Here is a 10,748-nt window from a genome sequence, read left to right as displayed (position 1 = left end):
AACTTAAATCTGGGACTGGAGATGTAACTCAGTGGTAGAGTGCCTGCTTGGGATATGTGAGGCCTAGAACCACAAACAAAACAAAACAAAAACACTTAAATCTGATTGCTATACAATTCATGTTCAGTTAAGACATTTGGGGAAAGAAAGATTAAAAATTTACTTCCCATCATGAATCTCATATCAGTAACAACTGCTGTCAATATTTTAGTAATCATCGTTGTGAATTTTTAATAATGCAGAGACATTAAGGTTTTATTACCTTTAACCCTGGCAGCTGCTTCTAAAATTAACTTTGCAAAGTGAGAAGAATTACCACTATGCCATTTCAGAAATAATTTGCTCACTCAACCATTCATGGGGGGTACCGGGGCACTCTACCACTGAGCCACATCCCCAGTCCTATTTTGTATTTTATTTAGAGACAAGGTCTCATTGAGTTGCTTAGCACCTTGCTTTGGCTGAGGCTGGATTTGAACTTGTGATCCTCCTGCCTCTGCCTCCTGAGCCGCTATGATTACAGGCATGGGCCACCACACCCGGCCATGCAAAAAATATTTGAGTCTGAATTATATGCTAGTCACAGTACCAAGTGCTGGGAAACAGCCAAGCACAGAACTCATAGGCCTATAATTTAGTTGGGGAAAGAGACACTCTGGACAAGTAAATGAACATACAAAAGAGAAGAAGTAGCGCCAAGTGCCAAGAAGGAAATGAACAAGGTGGGGAAAGTGAACATGGTGTGGAGGGATGCTTTTGACCTTCTGAGGTCACAGAAGTCCTTTCGGAGAATGTACCCTCAAATAACGGAGGTAATGCTGCAGATTATGGCAATCTGGTAAAAGCCAAAACTCACAAGTCACTGCAGATTACCAGCTAGTTGAAGTGCTGGGACTTTAACTTTCTTATTAGCTAATATGGATCAATTTTCAAAGTGAGCAAAGATCTTAGAGGTGATTTAATCCACTATTTTCATTTTAAAAGTGATTAAATTGAGATCAAGCAGGAGTGGGACTTAATTAGATTCAGTTACTAGCAAATAACAGAACCCAACCCAGAGGCCGGTTTTTTGAACTCCCAAATTCCATCTATTACGACCATACCTTGTAACTTCTTTTAGAAAAAAGTGATATAAAAAATGTTACTCCTATAATTCCAAAAAACATACTATAATCAAATACATAGTATTTGTATCTTTCTTCCCTCTGGTGGAAAGTCTGGAATAAAAGAACATGGGTTTTTGATTTACATGACATATAAATGCCAATTTTTGTTTTCATCTTATTAGCTGTAAGATTTGGAAAGGCTATTTAATCCCACTGAGCTTTAGTTTTCTTATTTATGAAGTCAGGATACTTGGGAAGCATGTTTATTGTTTCAATGTTTAAATATAGAAAACAGTGAGAGATTAAAGTTAAAAATTGGCATAGAGTGAAAAAATTTAACCTCTTCAATGCAGGGGAAATAGAACGGAGCTTAATGGTAGTCGGGTTTTCCTTTCAACCAAACAGGGCTCTAGTTAGTAACTAGAAACCCTGGGTCCGTGTGTGGAGAAACCTGGGTAAGCAATGCAGCAGATCACAGCCTTATCACTGTGGTTTTTCTTTTTAAGATACCAAACCTTCCGGTTTCCTTTAGTGCCTTCTTTTATTACACTTACTTCATTGCATCATAAGTTTTGCGGTAGTGGTTTCTTTTTTACCATGTGAACTGGATTATCCCACTGCAAATCTCCCTCTAGTTCTTGGAAAAAAAAAATCTGAAATTGATAAGCAGCAGGACATTTTTAAGGAAATACCCAACTAAGAAACTGTTGAATATATGACATACTTTGCAGAGGCTTTGGAGAGATCTCAAAAGTCTTTTTAGAAAGGTCATCTTAAAGCCCTATTTTTGTATCTCAGGGTCATCCTCAGAGTGCCCATTTTTTAGAACATGAAACAAACAAGAACGAGTCTAGTATTTAATGTTTTTCATTCCTTCTGTGAGGTTCCTCAGGCAGGTGTCTTTTTTCCTAACCCAGCTGGGATGCCACAGAGCAAGCAGAAGTGGCTGGACCCAGGGAGAAAAATTGTGGGCTCTATCCTGAGAAGTGAGATGAGATTGCTCCCATATGCAGGTCCCCATCCAACTGTAGGGTGGTTTTCTCTCTGCTGCAACCCCTGGTAGGCACCTATGCCCAGAATGCAGCATCTCAGTGGCAATAGCATTTCCTAAGGGTGCCAGTGGCTTTGAGAGAGGACAAGAGCCTGCAGAGAAAAGAAAAATGGCAAATCTCCCTTACCTTTTGCTTCCTCCAAAGATCTATTCTGTCTTCCTCTCCTCTTTTAAAGAAATGAAAACATAAGTTAGTATTAAATGTGGCAAGAATAGAAATGAAAGGTTCATTAATGGTGGCTATCTGTCGAAGTTCATGAGCTTATCAGGGTTCTGACTTTAAGAAATCATTATTATAAGATGGATCACAATTAAAAATCACATAAGTGAACTAGTAAGACTCTGTAATCTGAGTAAAAAATCAATATGTAAACAAGCATAAAATGCATTTGCTTCCTCTCAGTTTTAGCAATAGGTAGATTAGGTGAGATGTTTTTTATGTGGAAAAGCCACCTTTTTGGAAAAGTAAATAAAAACCTAACTATAGAATTCTGTAGATTATACACACATGTCATGATGGTGGTTAGCAATGGTTCCCATGCTTTAGCATACTGAAGAGTTTGTTAAAAAAATTGCAGATTCCTGAATCTCACCCCGTTAGCTCTCCAGATACTTCTGAAGAAAAGAATGGGATTCCTGAATCAAATTCAGGAACCCTAAGTCTCCCACAGGAAAGGAAACTTAGTTTGGAATATGCAGAGCCAAACACTGAAGTCAGAACATAGGGGTCACATTCCAAAAGCCAATGTCTACATTTTAAAAAACATTTGCCTCAAGCCCTGGTGTGGTGGATGTTTTAAATTTAGTTGAACCTTCATGTTTTCTGAACAGGAGCAATTGCCAGTGCTCCTGGTTAACACAAAGCATGTCCATAGGATAGCGAAGATACAAAACCTTTTCAATGAACACATTTTTTTGTTGTTTTGTTTTTTAGATCAGAGCTGTGACAGAAGAGTTTCTTTTGGTCCTAATAGACATATTTCCCACAATTTGAGCCCTGCCCCAAATCTCGGAAGTTTATGGGTTACCTTTTATTTAAAGATTGGGGCTTTTAGTCAACTAGTTACTATTTTTTTTCTCTACTTTCAGACTTTCTGACCTTGGACAAGTTATTTAATCTCTTTGTTCCTCAAGTGTCTTGCTAATAAAATGAGGGATGATAATTACAATTACTTCATATTCTAATTTAAAATATTTTATAATAAAATGATCATATCTATTCTAATATGAACATATTTCACATTTTAATATGTTTAAAATCAGAATGTGTCTCACCACTTACAATAAAAAAACCGTGTGCTTTAACTGAATTAACAGCATCTTTTTTTCTTCCTTTTTTTTGTGGTACTGCAGCCTCATATATGTGAGGAAGATACTCTTATCATTGAACTACATCCCCAGCCCCAGCTGCAGCATTTTTCCTTTTTTGTGTGTGTGGGGGAGGGATTTACTGAGGATTGAACTCAGCAACACTGAACCACTGAGCCACAGGCTGAGGCTGGCTTTGAATCCACCATCCTCCTGTCTCAGCCTCCAGAGCTGCTGGGATTACAAGCATGTGCCACTGTGCCCAGCCCTTTTTTTTTTGTGATGGACACAATACCTTTATTTGTTTTTATGCAGTGCTGGGGATCGAACTCATGTACTAGGCAAGTGCTCTTACCACCGAGCTACAACCACAGCCCCTGCATTTTTCTTAAGGATGCAGAAAATAAATAATAAAGAGTTGTTTTTTTTTAATGATGTCTTAGCACTAGGATAGATATGATGACACTGTATTCTAGGGTTTTGTGGAGATTAACTGAGTCAAGAAACAAAAATGCTCAGAACCATGACTGGCTAATACTAATCACTTTATTATAATCTCACCTGTGTATAGGTTGTGAATTAACTCATCCTCCCCTTGTTGGGCCTGAAGATTGTTCCAATTTTCCTATCATATATGACATTGAATATCCTTGTATGTCCAGCTTTATATGGATCTCTAATTAGGACAGATTTCTTGAAGTGGAATTACTAAATCCAAAAATCATAGACATATTTATGGGATGGACTCAGAATCATAGTGATTAGGAAGTCAGTCAAACCTGGGTTAGAAACACCACTTTCTCTGACCTTGGCCATTTTACTTAACCCTTTTCAGTTTTTGCATCCATAAAATGAGAATGATAATAATAACATTCATAGGCATCTTTTGATATTTAAGTAAGATGATGTAATTGGATATAACATAATATTGGCCACATAGTAAATTTGTTTTATTGGGACATCAAGAGGGGTGCACAGCAGCCCTTCATCCCAACTTTGGATGAGAACTCATTGGATTGTGTAAAACCACCGGTTGTCAACAGTGACTCTGTGTGGCCATAAGAGAAATTGCAGCAGCACAAAATAGACACGAGTTATTAGAAATATTGATCAACTCATTAATTTAAAAAAAAAATTAGTTATTGATAGACCTTTATTTATTTATGTATATGCGATGCTGAGAATCAAACTCAGCACCTCACACATGCCAGGCACTACATGTTTGCGCTACCACTCAGCCACAGCCCCAATCCCCAACTCATTCTTTTTCTTGGTCATTTGGATGGTAGAAGTTGTGCCAGGGATCTTGAGTAATCTAATACAGATTCATCTCAGGAGAGAGAAATGACCCTGCCAACTTGCATATGCAATTCTAAGTGGTTGCTTTAAAGATCAAACAGGATGATCATCACATTTGGATCTTGTGTGTGTGTGTGTGTGTGTGTGTGTGTAGCTGTGCCCCATCTGCATGGTTTCAGTTACCCATGATCAACTCCCATCTGAAAACATTAAATGGAAAACAAACAATTCATAAGTTTTAAATTGTGTGCTGTTCTGAATAGCATGAGGAAATCTCATGCCATCCTGTAAGGTTCCATCACCAATCTTCCCTGGACGTGAATTAGCCCTTTGTCCAGCTGTGTATCCACACTGTGTATATCACCCACCCATTAGTGACTTAGTAGCTGTCTATTTAGTGCTTGTGTTCAAGTAATTGTTATTTTACTTAATAAAGGCTCCAAAGTACAAGATAGTGATGCTAAAATTGAATACATTAAGCAAGAGGCTTGTCTGATGATGCATATACATATTGAATAAATCTCATTTCAGAGAACATCATATCAATCTATTAGACAATTCCATGGTTTCTACAATCTATTCAAATATTAAATAAAATACGACTTCTTCTTCTTCTTTTTTTTTTTTTTTGTATCAGGGATTGAAACCTGGGGCACTTACCATTAAATCACATACCCAGTCCCCACTTTTAAAAAATATTTTATTTAGGGACAAGGACTCTCTGAATTACTAAGGGCTTCGCTAAATTGCTGAAGCTGTCTTTGAACTCACAATCCTCCTGTCTCAGCCTCCCAAGCCACTAGTATTACAGGCATGAGCAACTGCGCCCCTGAAGAAAATATGATTATAAAATAAGCTTCTACTTTTTAAAGAGGTTTCATATATCCTTTACCTGAAATGCTTAGAACCATAACTTCATTGAATTTTGAATTTTTTTTTCATACTTGGAATATATGTACACACACACACACATCCTGATATATCTTGCCAATGGAACCCAAGTCTAAACACAAAATTCATCCATGTTTCATACATACCTTATATGCACATAGCCTTAAAGTAATTTTATAAAATATTTTTAGTATGGCTGCATTTTGGCTGTGACCTACTAAATGAGGTTAGGTGTGAAATTTTCCATTTTGGCATCATGTTGCATTTTGGGGGTATTTCAAATTTCAGATTAGGGATGTATTGAATAGAATATCTAAAACAAAAAAAATAGAGCTTTAAGTAGCAGTTGAAAATTATTATTGGCAGCAAGATCATAAAACACAAAAATATGGTATGAATGGTCAGTTGGAATTATAATAAATTTGAAATAGGTATTTTTAAAGTCAACCATTTTTTTTCTGTACCAGGGATTGAACCCAATGGCACTTAACCACTGACTTCATACATCTCCAGCCCCTTTTAAAAATGTTTTATTTTGACATAAGTTCTCATTAAGTTGGTTAGGGTCTCACTAAATTGCTAAGGTTGGCTTGGAACTTGGAATCTTCCTGGCTCAGCCTCCCAAACTGCTGGGATTACAGGTTTGTGCCACTACATGGGCTCTTAACCATGTATCTTGAAGATAGTTTCAGATAAAGAACCTCCTCATTCCTTTAGGTTGTGTTTTATCTCTTTTTAAAAATCAGCTTCAAGATCAAGAAAATATATCTACAGCATATATCACTGTAAATGTCTTTCTGCACCCAAGGCTATATGCATTTGTAATTTGCATATAAAAATAATTTGTAGTTATTGTCAAAGCATCTGAAGAAGATTTTTGAAGTCTTCCTCTTTAAGTAGTTCAAAAAAACTTGGACACAGACCACATTTGAATTTTCTTTGCATATCCTGGCTTCAAAAATAATGAAAGGCAAATTTTAATCTCTCTTCAAGATTAAATTCCAAATTGGTAGAATATCAACATATTTCTTGAAGAACTAATGTCAGTGAATTCTTTAATATATTTTTAAATTTTATTATAATAAAAAGTCTGTTTGAATGGAAGAAAATGACTATTGAACCAAGTTAAAATGAAAGACAATAAGTAATCAAGCATGTTTTCAAGTTTATGAACATATGTCATCAGCAAAAGTTCTTTATATTTTAGTCTATATATATATGTTATACCCCCCCACACACATACACACACACCAGGGATTGAACTCAGGGGCACTTAACCACTAAGCCACATTCCCATCCCTTTTTTGCATTTTATTTAGAGACAGGATCTCACTGAATTGCTTAGGGCCTCTAAGTTGCTGAGGCTGTCTTTGAACTCTCAATCCTCCTGCCTCAGCCTCCACAGCTGCTGGGATTACAGGTGTGTGCCACTATGCCTGATTAGGTATTTAAAGTATTGCAAACCTGCTGCTATGCTGTTCAAACAGGATTGAATAAGTCATATCTCTAAAATCAAACTGCTCACAGTACTGATGTGTGTATACACACACACACACACACATATAGATGTATACATTTACCTACTCTTATAAGTCAATGGCTCATTCCTACTGCTGTCCTTCACTCACCGCCCCCCCCCCACCTCTCTCTTGGAATAAATACTTTCTGTGTCTTCTCATTTCTTAGCATTTACAGCTAGACCACACTTACCTATCAGCTAGCACAGGATGGACTCCGTGGGGCATAAATACTATTTATGCTTTATGTAACCTGCATACATACAACTTTCTAGTTACTGGCACATCATTTTAACAGAATATGTCTTAATTGCATTCTAAGTGCTTGTGTTGTGAGTAAAGAGATCTTGTTTTCCCCTTCTTGCTAAACAAAAGAAAGATGTTGAGGGGCTGGGGCTGTAGCTCCATGGCAGAGCACTTGCCTAGCACGCAGAAGGCACTGGGTTCAATCCCTAGCCCCATATTAAAAAAATAAACAACAACAACAACAAAAAAAAATAAAGTCATGCATGCTGTCTATCTACAACTACAAAAAAAAAAAAAAAAAGGTGTTGAATTCCTTCCCTGATGCCACTTAGGTTTCTGGTAGAGGCAGGACTACAACCAAGGGGTCCTGATTCCTTTGCACTATCCTTTACAGTGCCCTTTTCACTATTCCTTGGTGCTTCTGCCTGATCTTCAGTTAATATTTAAGGGCTGCTCTTGTGCAAGGAGCTGGGCTAAGCCCTGAAAAATAGCTTTTGTGGTGAATGGACACATGAAATAAATGTCAACATATATTTCCACTTACTCAATATACAAGTAAATTTTTTTACAAGGATTAGTCTAAAAAGCCAGTGAAAAGGGCTTGAGAGCTTTCCTCATTAGTGTGAACAGAAAGGCTGTGTATTCAACCATTTCCCTTCCATGATTTTAAAGATAAAAAGCACAATTTCAAAGAATTTCATAGCGTATGTTTATCAAAACTTCAAGAAATTATAGATTTGCTGTATTCTACTAGTAACATTTACCCTGAAACCTCTGCGGGCTGACCAGAAATACATTATCAGTTGATGTTGGCCTTCAACATGAAAATCCTCCTTAGTGACTCAAGCAAAAACTAGGATCTTAAAGACCATTAGTTAGATAACAATGTAATTTATCATTCAAATCAGAACACGTTTGAGAGTGAAAGTGGGTACTACTGGTAAATACATGGGCATGACCTGAATATATAGTCACACAAGTCTTAAATCACATGTTCCCAATTTATCTATGGACTACGTTATCTTAAAATGAATATTTTAAGTGAAATAGGAGCACAATCCAAGAATTTGTTACTTTTCTACTGGATTTCCAATCTAGAACAACACTTTTTTATTCTTTTTTCTTTATTTATATATGACAGTAGAATGCATTACAATTCTTATTACACATATAGAGCACAATTTTTCATATTTCTAGTTGTACACAAAGTATAGTCACACCAATTTGTGTCTTTATACATGTACTTTGGATAATAATGATCATCACATTCTACATCATTTATAACCCCATGCCCCCTCCCTTCCCCTCCAACAACTCTCCCTATCTAGAGTTTGTCTATGGAGTTAGAGAAGATAATGCTAAGTGAAGTTAGCCAATCCCAGAAATCCAAATGCTGAATGTTTTCTTTGCTATAAGGAATCTGATGCAGAGTGGGATAGGGAGAGGGAGCATGGGAGGGATAGACAAACTCTTTTTTCTTTTTAATGATAAAAAATAATATTTTTTAAAAAGCCAATAAGTTAAAAGTCCCTCTAGGTACCTCAGCTTCTAATTTCCCTCCTCAGCTATAGCCACTGGGGACAGGGTGAACAGTAACCTTCTCATTTCCAATGTGTGTGTGCGTGCACACACATATACACAAAACAGTGAGCTGCCACTCATGCAGCTGTATTTCAGAGAATCTTTTAAATAGAAGATAAGTATGTTGGCTTAGTGGTGTGAAATACACTGAATCTGATAATTATTATTTGATGTCAAGATAATATTTATAATAATTGTAAGTTTTAGTTTCCTAGGCAGAGTACCACAAACTGGGTGCTTTCAAATAACAGAAATATATTGTCTTATAGGTGGGGAGACTGGCAGTCTTGTCTCAGAAGTCCTGTGCAGCTGCATAACTCCATTCTCTGGCTTGCCATCTGAGATGTTCTCCCAGTGTGTTCCTGTCCTCACATGTTCATATTCTGACAAGGACAGCAGTTACATGGGATTAGAGGCCCACTCTACTCCAGTAGAACCTCATCTTAATTACATTTGCAATAACCCAATTTCCAAAACAAGGTCACATTCTGAGTTCTGGGGGTTAGGAGGTCAACATATCTTTTTTTAAAGAGAGGGACACAATACCATCCATATCAGCAAGTTATCTTTGTACACCAATAAATTTAGGCTGTAACAAATAAACAGTAATACCTGAGAGTTTTTTCTTCTCATGTTTGAGAGAATCTACAGAATCTATGGATTCTGATAGATAGAGAAAAACTTGAATGAACTGACCTTAGTTCAGTCAGTTCTCCAACTCACTGAAAAAAATTTATTTGCACTAGTTTTTTTTCTTTTTTAGTTATAGATAGACACAATATCTTTATTTTTTAAATTTATTTTTATGTGGTGCTGAGGATCAAACCTAGTGCCTCAAATGTGTGAGGCAAGCACTCTCCTACTGAGCCGCAACCCCAGCCCTGCACTAGTCTTTTTTAAAAGAGTAATTATTACATAGAAATAATCAGGTATCATAACTTTTTATTAAATGAAGTATATAAAAAACAATATTTATAAATATGTGTACAGACAGAATAATTCTAATAAATACCCATGGCCCCACAATACAGTTTTAAAAAATAAAATACAATTATTCTTCTTGAATTTTTAATTATCTAAAAATTTTTAAAGCATTTTTCACTTAAGATATTTTCAGCATGTTTGTTTTTAATGACAAAATTAATATTGGTATATGTTGTTTATTATAAAAATATATAATTCAAAATTATTTGGGGTAAAAATTAAAAAGTCTTCCCATGTCAGTGATATCTTCTATGTGTACATAAACCTTTGGAATAGGAACAGGGAGTTCCATATTATGTCTTCATCCTAGTTTACATAATCAATCATGTGTTTCCACTTTCCTGCTATTATGAATAATGCTGCAGTGAACAACCTTCTACAAATAACATGATCACTTTTGCAAGTATATAAGGTAAACTCCTAAAGGTAGAAATGATGAATAAAAAGCATGAAAATACCTTTGAAATTCATATGAATTTGAGTTGGATTGCTTGTATGGTAAAATGAAAATGTATTTGAGTTGGATTCCTGGTATGTGAAATGAAAATGGTTCTAAGTAAAATAATTGCTGTAACAGTCTCCAGGAAATCAACAAGTCAACACTTGAACTCAAATTTTAGTATTCTAGTCTATAACTCATTTGATTATATTCCATAGAAATATAGACTCTCATCACAAAAGCAATCAGGGAAAGTCCCACAATGCTAGGCCACCAGATGAAATTTCCTGGGGTAAGAACTTCAGTATGTAGGATGATTTTCTTTT

This window comes from Callospermophilus lateralis, chromosome 13 (assembly GCF_048772815.1).
Source record: "Callospermophilus lateralis isolate mCalLat2 chromosome 13, mCalLat2.hap1, whole genome shotgun sequence".
In the NCBI taxonomy this organism is placed as follows: Eukaryota; Metazoa; Chordata; class Mammalia; order Rodentia; family Sciuridae; genus Callospermophilus; species Callospermophilus lateralis.
This window is presented reverse-complemented; position numbering follows the sequence as displayed.